The sequence below is a fragment of the Oncorhynchus keta genome, unplaced genomic scaffold (assembly GCF_023373465.1).
Source record: "Oncorhynchus keta strain PuntledgeMale-10-30-2019 unplaced genomic scaffold, Oket_V2 Un_scaffold_18837_pilon_pilon, whole genome shotgun sequence".
NCBI classification, from domain to species: Eukaryota; Metazoa; Chordata; class Actinopteri; order Salmoniformes; family Salmonidae; genus Oncorhynchus; species Oncorhynchus keta.
The window spans coordinates 1-26,139 of NW_026290842.1; the positions used below are offsets into that span (position 1 = coordinate 1).

Here is a 26,139-nt window from a genome sequence, read left to right on the forward strand (position 1 = left end):
GCGTACTCAGGCCGGTGTGGTCGTAAGCGAGAAACTATCTCTTGGTGCACTATATAAAGTCAGAGTGAGTCTGATTACCAGCTGTTGCATTTCATCATTTAGATAAGCATCTTTGTCACTCAAAAAGTGGAAGAAGTACATACAGCCATAATTTATGCTTCAAGATGTTGAACAAGTACAAACTCGTCTTGCTTGCATGACTAAGCGAGGCACATATTTCAGCCTTGCTGGAAGAAGCTGGACAAGAGTTGACAAAAACTTACAACTCATGTTTAAAGTAGTCCATCATGAAGTACTAACTAGGCCGGCCTGCTTAGCTCCGAGATCAGACGAGATCAGGCGTACTCAGGCCGGTGTGGTCGTGAGAAACTATCTCTTGGTACTATATAAAGTCAAGTGAGTGTGATTAGCAATGTTGCATTTTCACCATGTAGATAAGTATCTTTGTGTCAGTCAAAAAAGTGAAGAAATCAAACTAATCTTGCTTACTTATTTCAAAGCGAGGCACATATTTCAGCCCTTGTGGGAAGAAACGGACAAAGAGTTGACAAAAGCTTACAACACCTGGTATTCCCAGGCGGTCTCCCATCCAAGTACTAACCAGGCCCGACCCTGCTTAGCTTCTGAGATCCAGACGAGATCAGGCGTACTCAGGCCGGTGTGGTCGTTTTTATATATAAAGTGAGTGTGATTAACAGCTGTTGCATTTTCACCATGTAGATAAGTATCTTTGTGTCAGTCAAAAAGTGGAAGAATTGCATATACTGCAGCCATAATTTGTAGCACGGATTGTTGGATGAAATACAAACTAATCTTATCTTACTTATTTCAAGCGAGGGCACATATTTCCGCCTTGTGGGAAGAAACGGACAAAGAGTTGACAAAAAAGCACAACACCTGGTATTCCCAGGCGGTCTCCCCATCCAAGTACTAACCAGGCCCGACCTGCTTAGCTTCTGAGATCAGACGAGATCAGGCGTACTCAGGCCGGTGTGGTCGTAAGTGAGTGTGATTAACAGCTGTTGCATTTTCACCATGTAGATAAGTATCTTTGTGTCAGTCAAAAAGTGGAAGAAATTGCATATACTGCAGCCATAATTTGTAGCACAGATTGTTGGATGAAATACAAACTAATCTTGCTTACTTATTTCAAAGCGAGGGCACATATTTCCGCCTTGTGGGAAGAAACGGACAAAGAGTTGACAAAAGCTTACAACACCTGGTATTCCCAGGCGGTCTCCCATTCAAGTACTAACCAGGCCGACCCTGCCCAGCACAGAGATCAGGCAGATCAGTACTCAGGCAGGTGTGGTAGAAGTAAGTGAGTGTGATTAACAATGTGCATTTTCACCATGTAGATAAGTATCTTTGTGTCAGTCAAAAAGTGGAAAGAAATTGCATATACTGCAGCCATAATTTGTAGCACAGATTGTTGGATGAAATACAAACTAATCTTGCTTACTTATTTCAAAGCGAGGGCACATATTTCCGCCTTGTGGGAAGAAACGGACAAAGAGTTGACAAAAAGCTTACAACACCTGGTATTCCCAGGCGGTCTCCATCCAAGTACTAACCAGGCCCGACCTACTTAGCTTCTGAGATCAGACGAGATCAGGCGTACTCAGGCCGGTGTGGTTGTAAGTGGTGTGATTAACAGCTGTTTGCATTTTCACCATGTAGATAAGTATCTGTGTCAGTCAAAAGTGGAAGAAATTGCTGCTACTGCAGCCATAATTTGTAGAGATTGTTTGGATGAAATACAAACTAATCTTGCTTACTTATTTCAAGCGAGGGCATATTTCCACTTGTGGGAAGAAACGACAAAGAGTTGACAAAAGCTTACAACACCTGGTATTCCCAGAGCGGTCTCCCATCAGTGCCCAAGCCCAGGCCGAGCCTGCTTAGCCTGAGATTGGGAAGAAACGGACAAAGAGTTGACAAAAGCTTACAACACCTGGTATTCCCAGGCGGTCTCCCATCCAAGTACTAACCAGGCCCGGCCCTGCTTAGCTTCTGAGATCAGACGAGATCAGGCGTACTCAGGCCGGTGTGGTCGTAAGCGAGAAACTATCTCTTGGTGCACTATATAAAGTCAAAGTGAGTGTGATTAACAGCTGTTGCATTTTCACCATGTAGATAAGTATCTTTGTGTCAGTCAAAAAGTGGAAGAAATTGCATATACTGCAGCCATAATTTGAGCACAGATTGTTGGATGAAATACAAACTAATCTTGCTTACTTATTTCAAAGCGAGGGCACATATTTCCGCCTTGTGGGAAGAAACGGACAAAGAGTTGACAAAAAGCTTACAACACCTGGTATTCCCAGGCGGTCTCCCATCCAAGTACTAACCAGGCCCGGCCCTGCTTAGCTTCTGAGATCAGACGAGATCAGGCGTACTCAGGCCGGTGTGGTCGTAAGCGAGAAACTATCTCTTGGTGCACTATATAAAGTCAAAGTGAGTGTGATTAACAGCTGTTGCATTTTCACCATGTAGATGTATCTTTGTGTCAGTCAAAAAGTGGAAGAAATTGCATATACTGCAGCCATAATTTGTAGCACAGATTGTTGGATGAAATACAAACTAATCTTGCTTACTTATTTCAAAGCGAGGGCACATATTTCCGCCTTGTGGGAAGAAACGGACAAAGAGTTGACAAAAAGCTTACAACACCTGGTATTCCCAGGCGGTCTCCCATCCAAGTACTAACCAGGCCCGGCCCTGCTTAGCTTCTGAGATCAGACGAGATCAGGCGTACTCAGGCCGGTGTGGTCGTAAGCGAGAAACTATCTCTTGGTGCACTATATAAAGTCAAAGTGAGTGTGATTAACAGCTGTTGCATTTTCACCATGTAGATGTATCTTTGTGTCAGTCAAAAAGTGGAAGAAATTGCATATACTGCAGCCATAATTTGTAGCACAGATTGTTGGATGAAATACAAACTAATCTTGCTTACTTATTTCAAAGCGAGGGCACATATTTCCGCCTTGTGGGAAGAAACGGACAAAGAGTTGACAAAAGCTTACAACACCTGGTATTCCCAGGCGGTCTCCCATCCAAGTACTAACCAGGCCCGGCCCTGCTTAGCTTCTGAGATCAGACGAGATCAGGCGTACTCAGGCCGGTGTGGTCGTAAGCGAGAAACTATCTCTTGGTGCACTATATAAAGTCAAAGTGAGTGTGATTAACAGTGTTGCATTTTCACCATGTATCTTTGTGTCAGTCAAAAGTGGAAGAAATTGCATATACTGCAGCCATAATTTGTAGCACAGATTGTTGGATGAAATACAAACTAATCTTGCTTACTTATTTCAAAGCGAGGGCACATATTTCCGCCTTGTGGGAAGAAACGGACAAAGAGTTGACAAAAAGCTTACAACACCTGGTATTCCCAGGCGGTCTCCCATCCAAGTACTAACCAGGCCCGGCCCTGCTTAGCTTCTGAGATCAGACGAGATCAGGCGTACTCAGGCCGGTGTGGTCGTAAGCGAGAAACTATCTCTTGGTGCACTATATAAAGTCAAAGTGAGTGTGATTAACAGCTGTTGCATTTTCACCATGTATCTTTGTGTCAGTCAAAAAGTGGAAGAAATTGCATATACTGCAGCCATAATTTGTAGCACAGATTGTTGGATGAAATACAAACTAATCTTGCTTACTTATTTCAAAGCGAGGGCACATATTTCCGCCTTGTGGGAAGAAACGGACAAAGAGTTGACAAAAGCTTACAACACCTGGTATTCCCAGGCGGTCTCCCATCCAAGTACTAACCAGGCCCGGCCCTGCTTAGCTTCTGAGATCAGACGAGATCAGGCGTACTCAGGCCGGTGTGGTCGTAAGCGAGAAACTATCTCTTGGTGCACTATATAAAGTCAAAGTGAGTGTGATTAACAGCTGTTGCATTTTCACCATGTAGATAAGTATCTTTGTGTCAGTCAAAAAGTGGAAGAAATTGCATATACTGCAGCCATAATTTGTAGCACAGATTGTTGGATGAAATACAAACTAATCTTGCTTACTTATTTCAAAGCGAGGGCACATATTTCCGCCTTGTGGGAAGAAACGGACAAAGAGTTGACAAAAGCTTACAACACCTGGTATTCCCAGGCGGTCTCCCATCCAAGTACTAACCAGGCCCGGCCCTGCTTAGCTTCTGAGATCAGACGAGATCAGGCGTACTCAGGCCGGTGTGGTCGTAAGCGAGAAACTATCTCTTGGTGCACTATATAAAGTCAAAGTGAGTGTGATTAACAGCTGTTGCATTTTCACCATGTATAAGTATCTTTGTGTCAGTCAAAAGTGGAAGAAATTGCATATACTGCAGCCATAATTTGTAGCACAGATTGTTGGATGAAATACAAACTAATCTTGCTTACTTATTTCAAAGCGAGGGCACATATTTCCGCCTTGTGGGAAGAAACGGACAAAGAGTTGACAAAAGCTTACAACACCTGGTATTCCCAGGCGGTCTCCCATCCAAGTACTAACCAGGCCCGGCCCTGCTTAGCTTCTGAGATCAGACGAGATCAGGCGTACTCAGGCCGGTGTGGTCGTAAGCGAGAAACTATCTCTTGGTGCACTATATAAAGTCAAAGTGAGTGTGATTAACAGCTGTTGCATTTTCACCATGTAGATGTATCTTTGTGTCAGTCAAAAAGTGGAAGAAATTGCATATACTGCAGCCATAATTTGTAGCACAGATTGTTGGATGAAATACAAACTAATCTTGCTTACTTATTTCAAAGCGAGGGCACATATTTCCGCCTTGTGGGAAGAAACGGACAAAGAGTTGACAAAAGCTTACAACACCTGGTATTCCCAGGCGGTCTCCCATCCAAGTACTAACCAGGCCCGGCCCTGCTTAGCTTCTGAGATCAGACGAGATCAGGCGTACTCAGGCCGGTGTGGTCGTAAGCGAGAAACTATCTCTTGGTGCACTATATAAAGTCAAAGTGAGTGTGATTAACAGCTGTTGCATTTTCACCATGTAGATAAGTATCTTTGTGTCAGTCAAAAAGTGGAAGAAATTGCATATACTGCAGCCATAATTTGTAGCACAGATTGTTGGATGAAATACAAACTAATCTTGCTTACTTATTTCAAAGCGAGGGCACATATTTCCGCCTTGTGGGAAGAAACGGACAAAGAGTTGACAAAAGCTTACAACACCTGGTATTCCCAGGCGGTCTCCCATCCAAGTACTAACCAGGCCCGACCCTGCTTAGCTTCTGAGATCAGACGAGATCAGGCGTACTCAGGCAGGTGTGGTCGTAAGCGAGAAACTATCTCTTGGTGCACTATATAAAGTCAAAGTGAGTGTGATTAACAGCTGTTGCATTTTCACCATGTAGATGTATCTTTGTGTCAGTCAAAAAGTGGAAGAAATTGCATATACTGCAGCCATAATTTGTAGCACAGATTGTTGGATGAAATACAAACTAATCTTGCTTACTTATTTCAAAGCGAGGGCACATATTTCCGCCTTGTGGGAAGAAACGGACAAAGAGTTGACAAAAAGCTTACAACACCTGGTATTCCCAGGCGGTCTCCCATCCAAGTACTAACCAGGCCCGGACCCTGATAATTTGTAGCACAGATTGTTGGATGAAATACAAACTAATCTTGCTTACTTATTTCAAAGCGAGGGCACATATTTCCGCCTTAACCAGGCCCGGCCCTGCTTAGCTTCTGAGATCAGACGAGATCAGGCGTACTCAGGCCGGTGTGGTCGTAAGCGAGAAACTATCTCTTGGTGCACTATATAAAGTCAAAGTGAGTGTGATTAACAGCTGTTGCATTTTCACCATGTAGATAAGTATCTTTGTGTCACTCAAAAGTGGAAGAAATTGCATATACTGCAGCCATAATTTGTAGCACAGATTGTTGGATGAAATACAAACTAATCTTGCTTACTTATTTCAAAGCGAGGGCACATATTTCCGCCTTGTGGGAAGAAACGGACAAAGAGTTGACAAAAAGCTTACAACACCTGGTATTCCCAGGCGGTCTCCCATCCAAGTACTAACCAGGCCCGGCCCTGCTTAGCTTCTGAGATCAGACGAGATCAGGCGTACTCAGGCCGGTGTGGTCGTAAGCGAGAAACTATCTCTTGGTGCACTATATAAAGTCAAAGTGAGTGTGATTAACAGCTGTTGCATTTTCACCATGTAGATAAGTATCTTTGTGTCACTCAAAAAGTGGAAGAAATTGCATATACTGCAGCCATAATTTGTAGCACAGATTGTTGGATGAAATACAAACTAATCTTGCTTACTTATTTCAAAGCGAGGGCACATATTTCCGCCTTGTGGGAAGAAACGGACAAAGAGTTGACAAGAAGCTTACAACACCTGGTATTCCCAGGCGGTCTCCCATCCAAGTACTAACCAGGCCCGGCCCTGCTTAGCTTCTGAGATCAGACGAGATCAGGCGTACTCAGGCCGGTGTGGTCGTAAGCGAGAAACTATCTCTTGGTGCACTATATAAAGTCAAAGTGAGTGTGATTAACAGCTGTTGCATTTTCACCATGTAGATAAGTATCTTTGTGTCAGTCAAAAAGTGGAAGAAATTGCATATACTGCAGCCATAATTTGTAGCACAGATTGTTGGATGAAATACAAACTAATCTTGCTTACTTATTTCAAAGCGAGGGCACATATTTCCGCCTTGTGGGAAGAAACGGACAAAGAGTTGACAAAAGCTTACAACACCTGGTATTCCCAGGCGGTCTCCCATCCAAGTACTAACCAGGCCCGGCCCTGCTTAGCTTCTGAGATCAGACGAGATCAGGCGTACTCAGGCCGGTGTGGTCGTAAGCGAGAAACTATCTCTTGGTGCACTATATAAAGTCAAAGTGAGTGTGATTAACAGCTGTTGCATTTTCACCATGTAGATAAGTATCTTTGTGTCACTCAAAAAGTGGAAGAAATTGCATATACTGCAGCCATAATTTGTAGCACAGATTGTTGGATGAAATACAAACTAATCTTGCTTACTTATTTCAAAGCGAGGGCACATATTTCCGCCTTGTGGGAAGAAACGGACAAAGAGTTGACAAAAAGCTTACAACACCTGGTATTCCCAGGCGGTCTCCCATCAAGTACTAACCAGGCCCGGCCCTGCTTAGCTTCTGAGATCAGACGAGATCAGGCGTACTCAGGCCGGTGTGGTCGTAAGCGAGAAACTATCTCTTGGTGCACTATATAAAGTCAAAGTGAGTGTGATTAACAGCTGTTGCATTTTCACCATGTAGATAAGTATCTTTGTGTCACTCAAAAAGTGGAAGAAATTGCATATACTGCAGCCATAATTTAGCACAGATTGTTGGATGAAATACAAACTAATCTTGCTTACTTATTTCAAAGCGAGGGCACATATTTCCGCCTTGTGGGAAGAAACGGACAAAGAGTTGACAAAAAGCTTACAACACCTGGTATTCCCAGGCGGTCTCCCATCCAAGTACTAACCAGGCCCGACCCTGCTTAGCTTCTGAGATCAGGCGAGATCAGGCGTACTCAGGCGGTGTGGTCGTGGCGAGAAACTATCTCTTGGTGCACTATATAAAGTCAAAGTGAGTGTGATTAACAGCTGTTGCATTTTCACCATGTAGATGTATCTTTGTGTCAGTCAAAAAGTGGAAGAAATTATATACTGCAGCCATAATTTGTAGTACAGATTGTTGGATGAAATACAAACTAATCTTGCTTACTTATTTCAAGCGAGGGCACATATTTCCGCCTTGTGGGAAGAAACGGACAAAGAGTTGACAAAGCTTACAACACCTGGTATTCCCAGGCGGTCTCCCATCCAAGTACTAACCAGGCCCGGCCCTGCTTAGCTTCTGAGATCAGACGAGATCAGGCGTACTCAGGCCGGTGTGGTCGTAAGCGAGAAACTATCTCTTGGTGCACTATATAAAGTCAAAGTGAGTGTGATTAACAGCTGTTGCATTTTCACCATGTAGATAAGTATCTTTGTGTCACTCAAAAGTGGAAGAAATTGCATATACTGCAGCCATAATTGTAGCACAGATTGTTGGATGAAATACAAACTAATCTTGCTTACTTATTTCAAAGCGAGGGCACATATTTCCGCCTTGTGGGAAGAAACGGACAAAGAGTTGACAAAAGCTTACAACACCTGGTATTCCCAGGCGGTCTCCCATCCAAGTACTAACCAGGCCCGACCCTGCTTAGCTTCTGAGATCAGGAGATCAGGCGTACTCAGGCAGGTGTGGTCGTAAAGCGAGAAACTATCTCTTGGTGCACTATATAAAGTCAAAGTGAGTGTGATTAACAGCTGTTGCATTTTCACCATGTAGATAAGTATCTTTGTGTCAGTCAAAAAGTGGAAGAAATTGCATATACTGCAGCCATAATTTGTAGCACAGATTGTTGGATGAAATACAAACTAATCTTCTTACTTATTTCAAAGCGAGGGCACATATTTCCGCCTTGTGGGAAGAAGCGGACAAAGAGTTGACAAAAGCTTACAACACCTGGTATTCCCAGGCGGTCTCCCATCCAAGTACTAACCAGGCCCGACCCTGCTTAGCTTCTGAGATCAGACGAGATCAGGCGTACTCAGGCAGGTGTGGTAAAAGAAACTATCTCTTGGTGCACTATATAAAATCCAAAGTGAGTGTGATTAACAGCTGTTGCATTTTCACCATGTAGATAAGTATCTTTGTGTCACTCAAAAAGTGGAAGAAATTGCATATACTGCAGCCATAATTTGTAGCACAGATTGTTGGATGAAATACAAACTAATCTTGCTTACTTTTCAAGCGAGGGCACATATTTCCGCCTTGTGGAAGAAACGGACAAGAGTTGACAAAAAGCTTACAACACCTGGTATTCCCAGGCGGTCTCCCATCCAAGTACTAACCAGGCCCGACCCTGCTTAGCTTCTGAGATCAGACGAGATCAGGCGTACTCAGGCAGTGTGGTGTAATGAGAAATTATCTCTTGGTGCACTATATAAAGTCAAAGTGAGTGTGATTAACAGCTGTTGCATTTTCACCATGTAGATAAGTATCTTTGTGTCAGTCAAAAAGTGGAAGAAAGTGCATATACTGCAGCCATAATTTGTAGCACAGATTGTTGGATGAAATACAAACTAATCTTGCTTACTTATTTCAAAGCGAGGGCACATATTTCCGCCTTGTGGGAAGAAACGGACAAAGAGTTGACAAAAAGCTTACAACACCTGGTATTCCCAGGCGGTCTCCCATCAAGTACTAACCAGGCCCCGGCCCTGCTTAGCTTCTGAGATCAGACGAGATCAGGCGTACTCAGGCCAGTGTGGTCGTCGTGAGAAAAACCTATCTCTTGGTGCACTATATAAAGTCAAAGTGAGTGTGATTAACAGCTGTTGCATTTCACCATGTAGATAAGTATCTTTGTGTCAGTCAAAAAGTGGAAGAAATTGCATATACTGCAGCCATAATTTTTTTTTTTTGTTGGATGATAAAACTAATTTTTATTTCAACAGAGGCACATATTTTCCTATTGGGGAAGAAACGGACAAAGAGTTGACAAAAGCTTACAACACCTGGTATTCCCAGGCGGTCTCCCAAAAGTACCTAACTAACCAGGAATACCAAACTTCTGAGATCAAAGATCAGGCGTACTCAGGCCGGTGTTATTATTATTATTAAATTATCTCTTGGTGCACTATATAAAGTCAAAAAGTGTGATTAACAGCTGTTGAATACAAATATATACAGTATCTTTGTGTCGGTCAAAGTGGAAAAATTGCATATACTGCAGCCATAATTTCTACACAGATTGTTGGATGAAATACAAACATCTTGCTTACTTATTTCAAAGCGAGGCACATATTTCCGCCTTGTTTACAGAAACGGACAAAGAGTTGACAAAACCTTACAACACCTGGTATTCCCCAGGCGGTCTCCCATCCAAGTACTAAAACATTTACCCTGCTTAGCTTCTGAGATCAGACGAGATCAGGGGTACTCAGGCCTCGTAAGGAGTGTGATTAACAGCTCCACATATTTTTCACCATGTAGATAAGTATCTTTGTGTCAGTCAAAAAGTGGAAGAAATTGCATATACTGCAGCCATAATTTGTAGCACGGATTGTTGGATGAAATACAAACTAATCTTGCTTACTTATTTCAAAGCGAGGGCACATATTTCCGCCTTGTGGGAAGAAACGGACAAAGAGTTGACAAAAGCTTACAACACCTGGTATTCCCAGGCGGTCTCCCATCCAAGTACTAACCAGGCCCGACCCTGCTTAGCTTCTGAGATCAGACGAGATCAGGCGTACTCAGGCCGGTGTGGTCGTAAGTGAGTGTGATTAACAGCTGTTGCATTTTCACCATGTAGATAAGTATCTTTGTGTCAGTCAAAAAGTGGAAGAAATTGCATATACTGCAGCCATAATTTGTAGCACAGATTGTTGGATGAAATACAAACTAATCTTGCTTACTTATTTCAAAGCGAGGGCACATATTTCCGCCTTGTGGGAAGAAACGGACAAAGAGTTGACAAAAGCTTACAACACCTGGTATTCCCAGGCGGTCTCCCATCCAAGTACTAACCAGGCCCGACCCTGCTTAGCTTCTGAGATCAGACGAGATCAGGCGTACTCAGGCCGGTGTGGGTGTGGTGCACTATATAAAGTAAGTGAGTGTGATTAACAGCTGTTGCATTTTCACCATGTAGATAAGTATCTTTGTGTCAGTCAAAAAGTGGAAGAAATTGCATATACTGCAGCCATAATTTGTAGCACGGATTGTTGGATGAAAACCATGTAGATAAGTATCTTTGTGTCAGTCAAAAAGTGGAAGAAATTGCATATACTGCAGCCATAATTTGTAGCACAGATTGTTGGATGAAATACAAACTAATCTTGCTTACTTATTTCAAAGCGAGGGCACATATTTCCGCCTTGTGGGAAGAAACGGACAAAGAGTTGACAAAAGCTTACAACACCTGGTATTCCCAGGCGGTCTCCCATCCAAGTACTAACCAGGCCCGACCCTGCTTAGCTTCTGAGATCAGACGAGATCAGGCGGTCGTAAGCGAGAAACTATCTCTTGGTGCACTATATAAAGTCAAAGTGAGTGTGATTAACAGCTGTTGCATTTTCACCATGTAGATAAGTATCTTTGTGTCACTCAAAAAGTGGAAGAAATTGCATATACTGCAGCCATAATTTGTAGCACAGATTGTTGGATGAAATACAAACTAATCTTGCTTACTTATTTCAAAGCGAGGGCACATATTTCCGCCTTGTGGGAAGAAACGGACAAAGAGTTGACAAAAAGCTTACAACACCTGGTATTCCCAGGCGGTCTCCCATCCAAGTACTAACCAGGCCCGACCCTGCTTAGCTTCTGAGATCAGACGAGATCAGGCGTACTCAGGCCGGTGTGGTCGTAAGCGAGAAACTATCTCTTGGTGCACTATATAAAGTCAAAGTGAGTGTGATTAACAGCTGTTGCATTTTCACCATGTAGATAAGTATCTTTGTGTCAGTCAAAAAGTGGAAGAAATTGCATATACTGCAGCCATAATTTGTAGCACAGATTGTTGGATGAAATACAAACTAATCTTGCTTACTTATTTCAAAGCGAGGGCACATATTTCCGCCTTGTGGGAAGAAACGGACAAAGAGTTGACAAAAAGCTTACAACACCTGGTATTCCCAGGCGGTCTCCCATCCAAGTACTAACCAGGCCCGACCCTGCTTAGCTTCTGAGATCAGACGAGATCAGGCGTACTCAGGCCGGTGTGGTCGTAAGCGAGAAACTATCTCTTGGTGCACTATATAAAGTCAAAGTGAGTGTGATTAACAGCTGTTGCATTTTCACCATGTAGATAAGTATCTTTGTGTCAGTCAAAAAGTGGAAGAAATTGCATATACTGCAGCCATAATTTGTAGCACAGATTGTTGGATGAAATACAAACTAATCTTGCTTACTTATTTCAAAGCGAGGGCACATATTTCCGCCTTGTGGGAAGAAACGGACAAAGAGTTGACAAAAAGCTTACAACATGGTATTCCCAGGCGGTCTCCCATCCAAGTACTAACCAGGCCCGACCCTGCTTAGCTTCTGAGATCAGACGAGATCAGGCGTACTCAGGCCGGTGTGGTCGTAAGCGAGAAACTATCTCTTGGTGCACTATATAAAGTCAAAGTGAGTGTGAGTCAAAGTGAGTGTGATTAACAGCTGTTGCATTTTCACCATGTAGATAAGTATCTTTGTGTCAGTCAAAAAGTGGAAGAAATTGCATATACTGCAGCCATAATTTGTAGCACAGATTGTTGGATGAAATACAAACTAATCTTGCTTACTTATTTCAAAGCGAGGGCACATATTTCCGCCTTGTGGGAAGAAACGGACAAAGAGTTGACAAAAGCTTACAACACCTGGTATTCCCAGGCGGTCTCCCATCCAAGTACTAACCAGGCCCGACCCTGCTTAGCTTCTGAGATCAGACGAGATCAGGCGTACTCAGGCCGGTGTGGTCGTAAGCGAGAAACTATCTCTTGGTGCACTATATAAAGTCAAAGTGAGTGTGATTAACAGCTGTTGCATTTTCACCATGTAGATAAGTATCTTTGTGTCACTCAAAAGTGGAAGAAATTGCATATACTGCAGCCATAATTTGTAGCACAGATTGTTGGATGAAATACAAACTAATCTTGCTTACTTATTTCAAAGCGAGGGCACATATTTCCGCCTTGTGGGAAGAAACGGACAAAGAGTTGACAAAAAGCTTACAACACCTGGTATTCCCAGGCGGTCTCCCATCCAAGTACTAACCAGGCCCGACCCTGCTTAGCTTCTGAGATCAGACGAGATCAGGCGTACTCAGGCCGGTGTGGTCGTAAGCGAGAAACTATCTCTTGGTGCACTATATAAAGTCAAAGTGAGTGTGATTAACAGCTGTTGCATTTTCACCATGTAGATAAGTATCTTTGTGTCACTCAAAAAGTGGAAGAAATTGCATATACTGCAGCCATAATTTGTAGCACAGATTGTTGGATGAAATACAAACTAATCTTGCTTACTTATTTCAAAGCGAGGGCACATATTTCCGCCTTGTGGGAAGAAACGGACAAAGAGTTGACAAAAGCTTACAACACCTGGTATTCCCAGGCGGTCTCCCATCCAAGTACTAACCAGGCCCGACCCTGCTTAGCTTCTGAGATCAGACGAGATCAGGCGTACTCAGGCCGGTGTGGTCGTAAGCGAGAAACTATCTCTTGGTGCACTATATAAAGTCAAAGTGAGTGTGATTAACAGCTGTTGCATTTTCACCATGTAGATAAGTATCTTTGTGTCACTCAAAAAGTGGAAGAAATTGCATATACTGCAGCCATAATTTGTAGCACAGATTGTTGGATGAAATACAAACTAATCTTGCTTACTTATTTCAAAGCGAGGGCACATATTTCCGCCTTGTGGGAAGAAACGGACAAAGACAGGCCCGACCCTGCTTAGCTTCTGAGATCAGACGAGATCAGGCATACTCAGGCGGTGTGGTCGTAAGCGAGAAATTATCTCTTGGTGGTGCACTATATAAAGTCAAAGTGAGTGTGATTAACAGCTGTTGCATTTTCACCATGTAGATAAGTATCTTTGTGTCAGTCAAAAAGTGGAAGAAATTGCATATACTGCAGCCATAATTTGTAGCACAGATTGTTGGATGAAATACAAACTAATCTTGCTTACTTATTTCAAAGCGAGGGCACATATTGTGTCAGTCAAAAAGTGGAAGAAATTGCATATACTGCAGCCATAATTTGTAGCACAGATTGTTGGATGAAATACAAACTAATCTTGCTTACTTATTTCAAAGCGAGGGCACATATTTCCGCCTTGTGGGAAGAAACGGACAAAGAGTTGACAAAAGCATTTACAACTCCTGGTATTCCCAGGCGGTCTCCCATCAAGTACTAACCAGGCCCGACCCTGCTTAGCTTCTGAGATCAGACGAGATCAGGCGTACTCAGGCCAGTAAGCGAAACTATCTCTTGGTGCACTATATAAAGTCAAAGTGAGTGTGATTAACAGCTGTTGCATTTTCACCATGTAGATAAGTATCTTTGTGTCAGTCAAAAGTGGAAGAAATTGCATATACTGCAGCCATAATTTGTAGCACAGATTGTTGGATGAAATACAAACTAATCTTGCTTACTTATTTCAAAGCGAGGGCACATATTTCCGCCTTGTGGGAAGAAACGGACAAAGAGTTGACAAAAAGCTTACAACACCTGGTATTCCCAGGCGGTCTCCCATCCAAGTACTAACCAGGCCCGACCCTGCTTAGCTTCTGAGATCAGACGAGATCAGGCGTACTCAGGCCGGTGTGGTCGTAAGTGAGTGTGATTAACAGCTGTTGCATTTTCACCATGTAGATAAGTATCTTTGTGTCAGTCAAAAAGTGGAAGAAATTGCATATACTGCAGCCATAATTTGTAGCACGGATTGTTGGATGAAATACAAACTAATCTTGCTTACTTATTTCAAAGCGAGGGCACATATTTCCGCCTTGTGGGAAGAAACGGACAAAGAGTTGACAAAAAGCTTACAACACCTGGTATTCCCAGGCGGTCTCCCATCCAAGTACTAACCAGGCCCGACCCTGCTTAGCTTCTGAGATCAGACGAGATCAGGCGTACTCAGGCCGGTGTGGTCGTAAGTGAGTGTGATTAACAGCTGTTGCATTTTCACCATGTAGATAAGTATCTTTGTGTCAGTCAAAAAGTGGAAGAAATTGCATATACTGCAGCCATAATTTGTAGCACGGATTGTTGGATGAAATACAAACTAATCTTGCTTACTTATTTCAAAGCGAGGGCACATATTTCCGCCTTGTGGGAAGAAACGGACAAAGAGTTGACAAAAAGCTTACAACACCTGGTATTCCCAGGCGGTCTCCCATCCAAGTACTAACCAGGCCCGACCCTGCTTAGCTTCTGAGATCAGACGAGATCAGGCGTACTCAGGCCGGTGTGGTCGTAAGTGAGTGTGATTAACAGCTGTTGCATTTTCACCATGTAGATAAGTATCTTTGTGTCAGTCAAAAAGTGGAAGAAATTGCATATACTGCAGCCATAATTTGTAGCACAGATTGTTGGATGAAATACAAACTAATCTTGCTTACTTATTTCAAAGCGAGGGCACATATTTCCGCCTTGTGGGAAGAAACGGACAAAGAGTTGACAAAAAGCTTACAACACCTGGTATTCCCAGGCGGTCTCCCATCCAAGTACTAACCAGGCCCGACCCTGCTTAGCTTCTGAGATCAGACGAGATCAGGCGTACTCAGGAAACTATCTCGGTGTATCGTCAAAGTGAGTGTGATTAACAGCTGTTGCATTTTCACCATGTAGATAAGTATCTTTGTGTCAGTCAAAAAGTGGAAGAAATTGCATATACTGCAGCCATAATTTGTAGCACAGATTGTTGGATGAAATACAAACTAATCTTGCTTACTTATTTCAAAGCGAGGGCACATATTTCCGCCTTGTGGGAAGAAACGGACAAAGAGTTGACAAAAAGCTTACAACACCTGGTATTCCCAGGCGGTCTCCCATCCAAGTACTAACCAGGCCCGACCCTGCTTAGCTTCTGAGATCAGACGAGATCAGGCGTACTCAGGCCGGTGTGGTCGTAAGTGAGTGTGATTAACAGCTGTTGCATTTTCACCATGTAGATAAGTATCTTTGTGTCAGTCAAAAAGTGGAAGAAATTGCATATACTGCAGCCATAATTTGTAGCACGGATTGTTGGATGAAATACAAACTAATCTTGCTTACTTATTTCAAAGCGAGGGCACATATTTCCGCCTTGTGGGAAGAAACGGACAAAGAGTTGACAAAAGCTTACAACACCTGGTATTCCCAGGCGGTCTCCCATCCAAGTACTAACCAGGCCCGACCCTGCTTAGCTTCTGAGATCAGACGAGATCAGGCGTACTCAGGCCGGTGTGGTCGTAAGTGAGTGTGATTAACAGCTGTTGCATTTTCACCATGTAGATAAGTATCTTTGTGTCAGTCAAAAAGTGGAAGAAATTGCATATACTGCAGCCATAATTTGTAGCACGGATTGTTGGATGAAATACAAACTAATCTTGCTTACTTATTTCAAAGCGAGGGCACATATTTCCGCCTTGTGGGAAGAAACGGACAAAGAGTTGACAAAAGCTTACAACACCTAAGTATCTTTGTGTCAGTCAAAAAGTGGAAGAAATTGCATATACTGCAGCCATAATTTGTAGCACAGATTGTTGGATGAAATACAAACTAATCTTGCTTACTTATTTCAAAGCGAGGGCACATATTTCCGCCTTGTGGGAAGAAACGGACAAAGAGTTGACAAAAAGCTTACAACACCTGGTATTCCCAGGCGGTCTCCCATCCAAGTACTAACCAGGCCCGACCCTGCTTAGCTTCTGAGATCAGACGAGATCAGGCGTACTCAGGCCGGTGTGGTCGTAAGCGAGAAACTATCTCTTGGTGCACTATATAAAGTCAAAGTGAGTGTGATTAACAGCTGTTGCATTTTCACCATGTAGATAAGTATCTTTGTGTCACTCAAAAGTGGAAGAAATTGCATATACTGCAGCCATAATTTGTAGCACAGATTGTTGGATGAAATACAAACTAATCTTGCTTACTTATTTCAAAGCGAGGGCACATATTTCCGCCTTGTGGGAAGAAACGGACAAAGAGTTGACAAAAGCTTACAACACCTGGTATTCCCAGGCGGTCTCCCATCCAAGTACTAACCAGGCCCGACCCTGCTTAGCTTCTGAGATCAGACGAGATCAGGCGTACTCAGGCCGGTGTGGTCGTAAGCGAGAAACTATCTCTTGGTGCACTATATAAAGTCAAAGTGAGTGTGATTAACAGCTGTTGCATTTTCACCATGTAGATAAGTATCTTTGTGTCACTCAAAAAGTGGAAGAAATTGCATATACTGCAGCCATAATTTGTAGCACAGATTGTTGGATGAAATACAAACTAATCTTGCTTACTTATTTCAAAGCGAGGGCACATATTTCCGCCTTGTGGGAAGAAACGGACAAAGAGTTGACAAAAGCTTACAACACCTGGTATTCCCAGGCGGTCTCCCATCCAAGTACTAACCAGGCCCGACCCTGCTTAGCTTCTGAGATCAGACGAGATCAGGCGTACTCAGGCCGGTGTGGTCGTAAGCGAGAAACTATCTCTTGGTGCACTATATAAAGTCAAAGTGAGTGTGATTAACAGCTGTTGCATTTTCACCATGTAGATAAGTATCTTTGTGTCAGTCAAAAAGTGGAAGAAATTGCATATACTGCAGCCATAATTTGTAGCACAGATTGTTGGATGAAATACAAACTAATCTTGCTTACTTATTTCAAAGCGAGGGCACATATTTCCGCCTTGTGGGAAGGCGTACTCAGGCCGGTGTGGTCGTAAGTGAGTGTGATTAACAGCAGTTGCATTTTCACCATGTAGATAAGTATCTTTTGTGTCAGTCAAAAAGTGGAAGAAATTCCATATACTGCAGCCATAATTTGTAGCACAGATTGTTGGATGAAATACAAACTAATCTTGCTTACTTATTTCAAAGCGAGGGCACATATTTCCGCCTTGTGGGAAGAAACGGACAAAGAGTTGACAAAAAAGCTTACAACTCCTGGTATTCCCAGGCGGTCTCCTATCCAAGTACTAACCAGGCCCGACCCTGCTTAGCTTCTGAGATCAGACGAGATCAGGCATCCTCAGGCCGGTGTGGTCGTAAGCGAGAAACTATCTCTTGGTGCACTATATAAAGTCAAAGTGAGTGTGATTAACAGCTGTTGCATTTTCACCATGTAGATAAGTATCTTTGTGTCAGTCAAAAAGTGGAAGAAATTGCATATACTGCAGCCATAATTTGTAGCACAGATTGTTGGATGAAATACAAACTAATCTTGCTTACTTATTTCAAAGCGAGGGCACATATTTCCGCCTTGTGGGAAGAAACGGACAAAGAGTTGACAAAAAGCTTACAACACCTGGTATTCCCAGGTGGTCTCCCATCCAAGTACTAACCAGGCCCGACCCTGCTTAGCTTCTGAGATCAGACGAGATCAGGCGTACTCAGGCCGGTGTGGTCGTAAGTAAGTGTGATTAACAGCTGTTGCATTTTCACCATGTAGATAAGTATCTTTGTGTCAGTCAAAAAGTGGAAGAAATTGCATATACTGCAGCCATAATTTGTAGCACGGATTGTAGCTAGCTACATAGCCGTCCTTGTATCAGAGATAATTGCATTAATTATCGTATTTCGTATTTCGTCGCCCTAACGTAGCCTTCACTGCTATTCGCCCAGGAGCTAGCAAACGCTAGCTAACGCACACAGATTAGCATCACTGTAGTGCTATTCACTCAACTGTACGACTTGATTAGTTCAGTGTTAGCTAGCTACATAGCTGTCTTTGTTTCCAAGATAATTGTGTAGTTTAGTGTGTGTAGCCTTGGAGTGATTATCTTAATTCACTGAGGTTCGCTAGCCAGCTATTTGTCGTCCTTAACGTAGGAGACTCTGCTAGCTAGCCAACAGCTAATAGCTAACAGCTAGCCAACGTCACCAACGTTTACTGATTCAATTCAATCACCATTCAGGGAGTACCACATTTTCATTTCATTACAGTACAACGGTTTGATTTGTTTGATCGTAGCTAGCTACATAGCTAGCTACATAGCCGTCTTTGTTTCAAAGATAATTGTGTAGTCTAGACCGATTTCCTAGGTTAGCTAGCCAGCTATTGTCGTTCTTTTAACTCAACGTAACGTAAACAACACTGCTAGCTAGCCAGCTAGCCCCCGAACAGCAGCACTGTAGAAATTATTACACTCAACGGAACGACTTGATTAGTGTAGTGTCAACAACGCAGCTACTGCCAGCTAGCCTACTTTAGCAGTACTGTATCATTTTAATCATTTTAGTCAATAGATTCTTGCTACGTAAGCTTAACTTTCTGAACATTCGAGGCGTGTAGTCCGCTTGTCATTCCAATTTCCTTGCATTAGCGTAGCCTTTTCTGTAGCCTGTCAACTATGTGTCTGTCTATCCCTGTTCTCTCCTCTCTGCACAGACCATACAAACGCTCCACACCGCGTGGCCGCGACCACCCTAACCTGGTGGTCCCAGCGCGTACGACCCACGTGGAGTTCCAGGTCTCTGGTAGCCTCTGGAACTGCCAATCTGCGGCCAACAAGGCAGAGTTCATCTCAGCCTATGCCTCCCTCCAGTCCCTTGACTTCTTGGCACTGACGGAAACATGGATCACCACAGATAACACTGCTACTCCTACTGCTCTCTCCTCGTCCGCCCACGTGTTCTCGCACACCCGAGAGCTTCTGGTCAGCGGGGTGGTGGCACCGGGATCCTCATCTCTCCCAAGTGGTCTTTCTCTCTTTCTCCCCTTACCCATCTGTCTATTGCCTCCTTTGAATTCCATGCTGTCACAGTTACCAGCCCTTTCAAGCTTAACATCCTTATCATTTATCGCCCTCCAGGTTCCCTCGGAGAGTTCATCAATGAGCTTGATGCCTTGATAAGCTCCTTTCCTGAGGACGGCTCACCTCTCACAGTTCTGGGCGACTTTAACCTCCCCACGTCTACCTTTGACTCATTCCTCTCTGCCTCCTTCTTTCCACTCCTCTCCTCTTTTGACCTCACCCCTCTCACCTTCCCCCTACTCACAAGGCAGGCAATACGCTTGACCTCATCTTTACTAGATGCTGTTCTTCCACTAACCTCACTGCAACTCCCCTCCAAGTCTCCGACCACTACCTTGTATCCTTTTCCCTCTCGCTCTCATCCAACACTTCCCCACTGCCCCTACTCGGATGGTATCGCGCCCGTCCCAACCTTCGCTCTCTCTCCCCGCTTCTCTCTCCTCTTCCATCCTATCTTCTCTTCCCTCTGCTCAAACTTTCTCCAACCTATCTCCTGATTCTGCCTCCTCAACCCTCCTCTCCTCCCTTACTGCATCCTTTGACTCCCTATGTCCCCTATCCTCCAGGCCGGCTCGGTCCTCCCCTCCCCGCTCCGTGGCTCGACGACTCATTGCGAGCTCACAGGAACAGGGCTCCGGGCAGCCGAGCGGAAATGGAGGAAAACTCGCCTCCCTGCGGACCTGGCATCCTTTCACTCCCTCCTCTCTACATTTTCCTCCTCTGTCTCTGCTGCTAAAGCCACTTTCTACCACTCTAAATTCCAAGCATCTGCCTCTAACCCTAGGAAGCTCTTTGCCACCTTCTCCTCCCTCCTGAATCCTCCCCCTCCCTCCTCCCTCTCTGCAGATGACTTCGTCAACCATTTTGAAAAGAAGGTCGATGACATCCGATCCTCGTTTGCTAAGTCAAACGACACTGCTGGTTCTGCCCACACTGCCCTACCCTATGCTCTGACCTCTTTCTCCCTCTCTCTCCAGATGAAATCTCGCGTCTTGTGACGGCCGGCCGCCCAACAACCTGCCCGCTTGACCCTATCCCTCCTCTCTTCTCCAGACCATTTCCGGAGACCTTCTCCCTTACCTCACCTCGCTCATCAACTCATCCCTGACCGCTGGCTACGTCCCTCCCGTCTTCAAGAGAGCGAGAGTTGCACCCCTTCTGAAAAAACCTACACTCGATCCCTCCGATGTCAGCAACTACAGACCAGTATCCCTTCTCTCTTTTCTCTCCAAAACTCTTGAGCGTGCCGTCCTTGGCCAGCTCTACCGCTATCTCTCTCAGAATGACCTTCTTGATCCAAATCAGTCAGGTTTCAAGACTAGTCATTCAACTGAGACTGCTCTTCTCTGTATCACGGAGCGCTCCGCACTGCTAAAGCTAACTCTCTCTCCTCTGCTCTCATCCTTCTAGACCTATCGGCTGCCTTGATACTGAACCATCAGATCCTCCTCTCCACCCTCTCCGAGTTGGGCATCTCCGGCGCGGCCCACGCTTGGATTGCGTCCTACCTGACAGGTCGCTCCTACCAGGTGGCGTGGCGAGAATCTGTCTCCTCACCACGCGCTCTCACCACTGGTGTCCCCCAGGGCTCTGTTCTAGGCCCTCTCTTATTCTCGCTATACACCAAGTCACTTGGCTCTGTCATAACCTCACATGGTCTCTCCTATCATTGCTATGCAGACGACACACAATTAATCTTCTCCTTTCCCCTTCTGACCAGGTGGCGAATCGCATCTCTGCATGTCTGGCAGACATATCAGTGTGGATGACGGATCACCACCTCAAGCTGAACCTCAGCAAGACGGAGCTCCTCTTCCTCCCGGGGAAGGACTGCCCGTTCCATGATCTCGCCATCACGGTTGACAACTCCATTGTGTCCTCCTCCCAGAGCGCTAAGAACCTTGGCGTGATCCTGGACAACACCCTGGCGTTCTCAACTAACATCAAGGCGGTGTCCCGTTCCTGTAGGTTCATGCTCTACAACATCCGCAGAGTACGACCCTGCCTCACACAGGAAGACGGCGCAGGTCCCTAATCCAGGCACTTGTCATCTCCCGTCTTGATTACTGCAACTCGCTGTTGGCTGGGCTCCCTGCCTGTGCCATTAAACCCTACAACTCATCCAGAACGCCGCAGCCCGTCTGGTGTTCAACCTTCCCAAGTTCTCTCACGTCACCCCGCTCCTCCGCTCTCTCCACTGGCTTCCAGTTGAAGCTCGCATCCGCTACAAGACCATGGTGCTCGCCTACGGAGCTGTGAGGGGAACGGCACCTCAGTACCTCCAGGCTCTGATCAGGCCCTACACCCAAACAAGGGCACTGCGTTCATCCACCTCTGGCCTGCTCGCCTCCCTACCACTGAAGAAGTACAGTTCCCGCTCAGCCCAGTCAAAACTGTTCGCTGCTCTGGCCCCCAATGGTGGAACAAACTCCCTCACGACGCCAGGACAGCGGAGTCAATCACCACCTTCCGGAGACACCTGAAACCCCACCTCTTCAAGGAATACCTAGGATAGGGTAAGTAAGGGTAAGTAATCCTTCTCACCCCCCTTCTCACCCCCCCAACAAGATTTAGATGCAAGTGGCTGTTCCACTGGTTGTCATAAGGTGTATGCACCAATTTGTAAGTCGCTCTGGATAAGAGCGTCTGCTAAATGACTTAAATGTAAATGTAAATGGATGTAATGAGAGACCATAGCAATATCAGTCACCATTGGATGTAATGACCATAGCAATATCAGTCACCATTGGATGTAATGAGAGACCATAACAATATCAGTCACCATTGGATGTAATGAGAGACCATAACAATATCAGTCACCATTGGATGTAATGAGAGACCATAGCAATATCAGTCATCATTGGATGTAATGAGAGACCATAACAATATCAGTCACCATTGGATGTAATGAGAGAACATAACAATATCAGTCACCATTGGATGTAATGACCATGACAATATCAGTCACCATTGGATGTAATGACCATACCAATATCAGTCACCATTGGATGTAATGAGAGACCATAACAATATCAGTCATCATTGGATGTAATGACCATAACAATATCAGTCATCATTGGATGTAATGAGTGACCATAACAATATCAGTCACCATTGGATGTAATGACCATAACAATATCAGTCACCATTGGATGTAATGAGTGACCATAACAATATCAGTCACCATTGGATGTAATGACCATAACAATATCAGTCATCATTGGATGTAATGAGAGACCATAGCAATATCAGTCACCATTGGATGTAATGACCATAGCAATATCAGTCATCATTTGATGTAATGAGTAACCATAACAATATCAGTCACCATTGAATGTAATGAGAGACCATAGCAATATCAGTCACCATTGGATGTAATGACCATAGCAATATCAGTCACCATTGGATGTAATGACCATAACAATATCAGTCACCATTGGATGTAATGAGAGACCATAACAATATCAGTCACCATTGGATGTAATGACCATAACAATATCAGTCACCATTGAATGTAATGAGAGACCATAGCAATATCAGTCACCATTTGATGTAATGACCATAACAATATCAGTCACCATTGGATGTAATGACCATAGCAATATCAGTCACCATTGGATGTAATGACCATAACAATATCAGTCACCATTGAATGTAATGAGAGACCATAGCAATATCAGTCACCATTGGATGTAATGACCATAACAATATCAGTCACCATTGGATGTAATGAGAGACCATAACAATATCAGTCACCATTGAATGTAATGAGAGACCAAAACAATATCAGTCACCATTGGATGTAATGAGTAACCATAACAATATCAGTCACCATTGAATGTAATGAGAGACCATAACAATATCAGTCACCATTGAATGTAATGAGAGACCATAACAATATCAGTCACCATTGAATGTAATGAGAGACCATAACAATATCAGTCACCATTGAATGTAATGAGAGACCATAACAATATCAGTCACCATTGAATGTAATGAGAGACCAAAACAATATCAGTCACCATTGGATGTAATGAGTAACCATAGCAATATCAGTCATCATTGAATGTAATGAGAGACCATAGCAATATAATAATATAATAATAATAATATGCCATTTAGCTGACGCTTTTATCCAAAGCGACTTACAGTCATGTGTGCATACATTCTACGTATGGGTGGTGATCGAACCCACTACCCTGGCGTTACAAGCGCCATGCTCTACCAACTGAGCTACCATTGGATGTAATGAGAGACCAAAACAATATCAGTCACCATTGGATGTAATGAGAGACCATAGCAATATCAGTCATCATTGGATGTAATGACCATAACAATATCAGTCACCATTGGATGTAATGACCATAACAATATCAGTCATCATTGGATGTAATGAGAGACCATAACAATATCAGTCACCATTGGATGTAATGACCATAGCAATATCAGTCACCATTGGATGTAATGAGAGACCATAACAATATCAGTCACCATTGGATGTAATGAGAGACCAAAACAATATCAGTCACCATTGGATGTAATGAGATACCATAGCAATATCAGTCACCATTGGATGTAATGACCATAACAATATCAGTCACCATTGGATGTAATGAGTAACCATAGCAATATCAGTCACCATTGGATGTAGTGACCATAACAATATCAGTCACCATTGGATGTAATGAGAGACCAAAACAATATCAGTCACCATTGGATGTAATGAGTGACCAAAACAATATCAGTCACCATTGGATGTAATGAGAGACCATAGCAATATCAGTCACCATTGGATGTAATGAGAGACCATAGCAATATCAGTCAACATTGGATGTAATGACCATAACAATATCAGTCACCATTGGATGTAATGACCATACCAATATCAGTCACCATTGGATGTAATGACCATAACAATATCAGTCACCATTGGATGTAATGAGAGACCATAGCAATATCAGTCACCATTGGATGTAATGACCATAGCAATATCAGTCACCATTGGATGTAATGAGAGACCATAACAATATCAGTCACCATTGGATGTAATGACCATAGCAATATCAGTCACCATTGGATGTAATGACCATAACAATATCAGTCACCATTGGATGTAATGACCATAACAATATCAGTCATCATTGGATGTAATGACCATAACAATATCAGTCACCATTGGATGTAATGACCATAGCAATATCAGTCACCATTGGATGTAATGAGAGACCATAACAATATCAGTCACCATTGGATGTAATGAGAGACCAAAACAATATCAGTCACCATTGGATGTAATGAGAGACCATAGCAATATCAGTCACCATTGGATGTAATGACCATAACAATATCAGTCACCATTGGATGTAATGAGTAACCATAGCAATATCAGTCACCATTGGATGTAGTGACCATAACAATATCAGTCACCATTGGATGTAATGAGAGACCAAAACAATATCAGTCACCATTGGATGTAATGAGTGACCAAAACAATATCAGTCACCATTGGATGTAATGAGAGACCATAGCAATATCAGTCACCATTGGATGTAATGAGAGACCATAACAATATCAGTCACCATTGGATGTAATGAGTGACCAAAACAATATCAGTCACCATTGGATGTAATGAGAGACCATAGCAATATCAGTCACCATTGGATGTAATGACCATAGCAATATCAGTCACCATTGGATGTAATGAGAGACCATAGCAATATCAGTCACCATTGGATGTAATGACCATAGCAATATCAGTCACCATTGGATGTAATGACCATAGCAATATCAGTCACCATTGGATGTAATGAGAGACCATAGCAATATCAGTCACCATTGGATGTAATGAGAGACCATAGCAATATCAGTCACCATTGGATGTAATGACCATAGCAATATCAGTCACCATTGGATGTAATGAGAGACCATAGCAATATCAGTCACCATTGGATGTAATGAGAGACCATAGCAATATCAGTCACCATTGGATGTAATGAGAGACCATAGCAATATCAGTCACCATTGGATGTAATGAGAGACCATAGCAATATCAGTCACCATTGGATGTAATGAGAGACCATAACAATATCAGTCACCATTGGATGTAATGAGAGACCATAACAATATCAGTCATCATTGGATGTAATGAGAGACCATAGCAATATCAGTCATCATTGGATGTAATGACCATAACAATATCAGTCACCATTGGATGTAATGAGAGACCATAACAATATCAGTCACCATTGGATGTAATGAGAGACTATAACAATATCAGTCACCATTGGATGTAATGACCATAGCAATGTCAGTCACCATTGGATGTAATGACCATAGCAATGTCAGTCACCATTGGATCTATTGACCATAGCAATATCAGTCATCATTGGATGTAATGAGTGACCATAACAATGTCAGTCACCATTGGATCTATTGACCATAACAATATCAGTCACCATTGGATGTAATGACCATAGCAATATCAGTCATCCTTGGATGTAATGACCATAACAATATCAGTCACCATTGGATGTAATGAGAGACCATAGCAATATCAGTCATCATTGGATGTAATGACCATAACAATATCAGTCACCATTGGATGTAATGAGTAACCATAGCAATATCAGTCACCATTGGATGTAGTGACCATAACAATAT

General features: G+C 43.4%; 30 non-coding genes and 13 pseudogenes across 30 annotated transcripts; all 43 read right to left on the reverse strand.

The window, feature by feature from the left end:
• Positions 1 to 552: 552 nt before the first annotated feature.
• On the reverse strand, positions 553 to 672 carry LOC127927910 (uncharacterized; annotated as a pseudogene).
• Positions 673 to 885: 213 nt separating this feature from the next.
• Positions 886 to 1,004, reverse strand: LOC127927917 (uncharacterized; annotated as a pseudogene).
• Positions 1,005 to 1,526: 522 nt separating this feature from the next.
• Positions 1,527 to 1,643, reverse strand: LOC127927915 (uncharacterized; annotated as a pseudogene).
• A 299-nt stretch (positions 1,644 to 1,942) lies between these two features.
• LOC127927886 (5S ribosomal RNA) lies at positions 1,943 to 2,061 on the reverse strand. Its single transcript, XR_008129446.1, has one exon. It is a non-coding gene; the product is annotated as a 5S ribosomal RNA (ribosomal RNA).
• Positions 2,062 to 2,302: 241 nt separating this feature from the next.
• LOC127927887 (5S ribosomal RNA) lies at positions 2,303 to 2,421 on the reverse strand. The gene has a single exon (XR_008129447.1). It is a non-coding gene; the product is annotated as a 5S ribosomal RNA (ribosomal RNA).
• A 240-nt stretch (positions 2,422 to 2,661) lies between these two features.
• Positions 2,662 to 2,780, reverse strand: LOC127927888 (5S ribosomal RNA). Its single transcript, XR_008129448.1, has one exon. It is a non-coding gene; the product is annotated as a 5S ribosomal RNA (ribosomal RNA).
• Positions 2,781 to 3,019: 239 nt separating this feature from the next.
• Positions 3,020 to 3,138, reverse strand: LOC127927889 (5S ribosomal RNA). The gene has a single exon (XR_008129450.1). It is a non-coding gene; the product is annotated as a 5S ribosomal RNA (ribosomal RNA).
• A 232-nt stretch (positions 3,139 to 3,370) lies between these two features.
• LOC127927890 (5S ribosomal RNA) lies at positions 3,371 to 3,489 on the reverse strand. Its single transcript, XR_008129451.1, has one exon. It is a non-coding gene; the product is annotated as a 5S ribosomal RNA (ribosomal RNA).
• Positions 3,490 to 3,722: 233 nt separating this feature from the next.
• On the reverse strand, positions 3,723 to 3,841 carry LOC127927891 (5S ribosomal RNA). The gene has a single exon (XR_008129452.1). It is a non-coding gene; the product is annotated as a 5S ribosomal RNA (ribosomal RNA).
• Positions 3,842 to 4,082: 241 nt separating this feature from the next.
• LOC127927893 (5S ribosomal RNA) lies at positions 4,083 to 4,201 on the reverse strand. The gene has a single exon (XR_008129454.1). It is a non-coding gene; the product is annotated as a 5S ribosomal RNA (ribosomal RNA).
• Positions 4,202 to 4,439: 238 nt separating this feature from the next.
• Positions 4,440 to 4,558, reverse strand: LOC127927894 (5S ribosomal RNA). Its single transcript, XR_008129456.1, has one exon. It is a non-coding gene; the product is annotated as a 5S ribosomal RNA (ribosomal RNA).
• A 239-nt stretch (positions 4,559 to 4,797) lies between these two features.
• LOC127927895 (5S ribosomal RNA) lies at positions 4,798 to 4,916 on the reverse strand. The gene has a single exon (XR_008129457.1). It is a non-coding gene; the product is annotated as a 5S ribosomal RNA (ribosomal RNA).
• Positions 4,917 to 5,157: 241 nt separating this feature from the next.
• Positions 5,158 to 5,276, reverse strand: LOC127927885 (5S ribosomal RNA). The gene has a single exon (XR_008129445.1). It is a non-coding gene; the product is annotated as a 5S ribosomal RNA (ribosomal RNA).
• Positions 5,277 to 5,977: 701 nt separating this feature from the next.
• On the reverse strand, positions 5,978 to 6,096 carry LOC127927896 (5S ribosomal RNA). The gene has a single exon (XR_008129458.1). It is a non-coding gene; the product is annotated as a 5S ribosomal RNA (ribosomal RNA).
• A 242-nt stretch (positions 6,097 to 6,338) lies between these two features.
• On the reverse strand, positions 6,339 to 6,457 carry LOC127927897 (5S ribosomal RNA). The gene has a single exon (XR_008129459.1). It is a non-coding gene; the product is annotated as a 5S ribosomal RNA (ribosomal RNA).
• A 241-nt stretch (positions 6,458 to 6,698) lies between these two features.
• Positions 6,699 to 6,817, reverse strand: LOC127927898 (5S ribosomal RNA). Its single transcript, XR_008129460.1, has one exon. It is a non-coding gene; the product is annotated as a 5S ribosomal RNA (ribosomal RNA).
• Positions 6,818 to 7,059: 242 nt separating this feature from the next.
• LOC127927908 (5S ribosomal RNA) lies at positions 7,060 to 7,177 on the reverse strand. The gene has a single exon (XR_008129472.1). It is a non-coding gene; the product is annotated as a 5S ribosomal RNA (ribosomal RNA).
• A 240-nt stretch (positions 7,178 to 7,417) lies between these two features.
• Positions 7,418 to 7,534, reverse strand: LOC127927918 (uncharacterized; annotated as a pseudogene).
• Positions 7,535 to 7,769: 235 nt separating this feature from the next.
• Positions 7,770 to 7,888, reverse strand: LOC127927899 (5S ribosomal RNA). The gene has a single exon (XR_008129462.1). It is a non-coding gene; the product is annotated as a 5S ribosomal RNA (ribosomal RNA).
• Positions 7,889 to 8,127: 239 nt separating this feature from the next.
• On the reverse strand, positions 8,128 to 8,244 carry LOC127927911 (uncharacterized; annotated as a pseudogene).
• A 241-nt stretch (positions 8,245 to 8,485) lies between these two features.
• On the reverse strand, positions 8,486 to 8,604 carry LOC127927913 (uncharacterized; annotated as a pseudogene).
• Positions 8,605 to 8,837: 233 nt separating this feature from the next.
• On the reverse strand, positions 8,838 to 8,954 carry LOC127927919 (uncharacterized; annotated as a pseudogene).
• A 241-nt stretch (positions 8,955 to 9,195) lies between these two features.
• LOC127927920 (uncharacterized) lies at positions 9,196 to 9,314 on the reverse strand (annotated as a pseudogene).
• Positions 9,315 to 10,196: 882 nt separating this feature from the next.
• LOC127927901 (5S ribosomal RNA) lies at positions 10,197 to 10,315 on the reverse strand. Its single transcript, XR_008129464.1, has one exon. It is a non-coding gene; the product is annotated as a 5S ribosomal RNA (ribosomal RNA).
• Positions 10,316 to 10,518: 203 nt separating this feature from the next.
• On the reverse strand, positions 10,519 to 10,637 carry LOC127927916 (uncharacterized; annotated as a pseudogene).
• A 657-nt stretch (positions 10,638 to 11,294) lies between these two features.
• Positions 11,295 to 11,413, reverse strand: LOC127927881 (5S ribosomal RNA). Its single transcript, XR_008129440.1, has one exon. It is a non-coding gene; the product is annotated as a 5S ribosomal RNA (ribosomal RNA).
• A 242-nt stretch (positions 11,414 to 11,655) lies between these two features.
• Positions 11,656 to 11,774, reverse strand: LOC127927892 (5S ribosomal RNA). Its single transcript, XR_008129453.1, has one exon. It is a non-coding gene; the product is annotated as a 5S ribosomal RNA (ribosomal RNA).
• Positions 11,775 to 12,016: 242 nt separating this feature from the next.
• LOC127927912 (uncharacterized) lies at positions 12,017 to 12,133 on the reverse strand (annotated as a pseudogene).
• Positions 12,134 to 12,390: 257 nt separating this feature from the next.
• On the reverse strand, positions 12,391 to 12,509 carry LOC127927903 (5S ribosomal RNA). The gene has a single exon (XR_008129466.1). It is a non-coding gene; the product is annotated as a 5S ribosomal RNA (ribosomal RNA).
• A 241-nt stretch (positions 12,510 to 12,750) lies between these two features.
• LOC127927914 (5S ribosomal RNA) lies at positions 12,751 to 12,869 on the reverse strand. The gene has a single exon (XR_008129475.1). It is a non-coding gene; the product is annotated as a 5S ribosomal RNA (ribosomal RNA).
• A 241-nt stretch (positions 12,870 to 13,110) lies between these two features.
• LOC127927923 (5S ribosomal RNA) lies at positions 13,111 to 13,229 on the reverse strand. Its single transcript, XR_008129477.1, has one exon. It is a non-coding gene; the product is annotated as a 5S ribosomal RNA (ribosomal RNA).
• Positions 13,230 to 13,892: 663 nt separating this feature from the next.
• LOC127927922 (uncharacterized) lies at positions 13,893 to 14,008 on the reverse strand (annotated as a pseudogene).
• Positions 14,009 to 14,241: 233 nt separating this feature from the next.
• Positions 14,242 to 14,360, reverse strand: LOC127927902 (5S ribosomal RNA). Its single transcript, XR_008129465.1, has one exon. It is a non-coding gene; the product is annotated as a 5S ribosomal RNA (ribosomal RNA).
• A 204-nt stretch (positions 14,361 to 14,564) lies between these two features.
• LOC127927904 (5S ribosomal RNA) lies at positions 14,565 to 14,683 on the reverse strand. Its single transcript, XR_008129468.1, has one exon. It is a non-coding gene; the product is annotated as a 5S ribosomal RNA (ribosomal RNA).
• A 204-nt stretch (positions 14,684 to 14,887) lies between these two features.
• On the reverse strand, positions 14,888 to 15,006 carry LOC127927905 (5S ribosomal RNA). The gene has a single exon (XR_008129469.1). It is a non-coding gene; the product is annotated as a 5S ribosomal RNA (ribosomal RNA).
• Positions 15,007 to 15,210: 204 nt separating this feature from the next.
• On the reverse strand, positions 15,211 to 15,331 carry LOC127927921 (uncharacterized; annotated as a pseudogene).
• A 211-nt stretch (positions 15,332 to 15,542) lies between these two features.
• On the reverse strand, positions 15,543 to 15,661 carry LOC127927906 (5S ribosomal RNA). The gene has a single exon (XR_008129470.1). It is a non-coding gene; the product is annotated as a 5S ribosomal RNA (ribosomal RNA).
• A 203-nt stretch (positions 15,662 to 15,864) lies between these two features.
• On the reverse strand, positions 15,865 to 15,983 carry LOC127927907 (5S ribosomal RNA). The gene has a single exon (XR_008129471.1). It is a non-coding gene; the product is annotated as a 5S ribosomal RNA (ribosomal RNA).
• Positions 15,984 to 16,365: 382 nt separating this feature from the next.
• On the reverse strand, positions 16,366 to 16,484 carry LOC127927882 (5S ribosomal RNA). Its single transcript, XR_008129441.1, has one exon. It is a non-coding gene; the product is annotated as a 5S ribosomal RNA (ribosomal RNA).
• A 240-nt stretch (positions 16,485 to 16,724) lies between these two features.
• Positions 16,725 to 16,843, reverse strand: LOC127927883 (5S ribosomal RNA). Its single transcript, XR_008129442.1, has one exon. It is a non-coding gene; the product is annotated as a 5S ribosomal RNA (ribosomal RNA).
• Positions 16,844 to 17,084: 241 nt separating this feature from the next.
• LOC127927884 (5S ribosomal RNA) lies at positions 17,085 to 17,203 on the reverse strand. The gene has a single exon (XR_008129444.1). It is a non-coding gene; the product is annotated as a 5S ribosomal RNA (ribosomal RNA).
• A 453-nt stretch (positions 17,204 to 17,656) lies between these two features.
• Positions 17,657 to 17,775, reverse strand: LOC127927909 (uncharacterized; annotated as a pseudogene).
• Positions 17,776 to 18,017: 242 nt separating this feature from the next.
• On the reverse strand, positions 18,018 to 18,136 carry LOC127927900 (5S ribosomal RNA). The gene has a single exon (XR_008129463.1). It is a non-coding gene; the product is annotated as a 5S ribosomal RNA (ribosomal RNA).
• Positions 18,137 to 26,139: the final 8,003 nt, after the last annotated feature.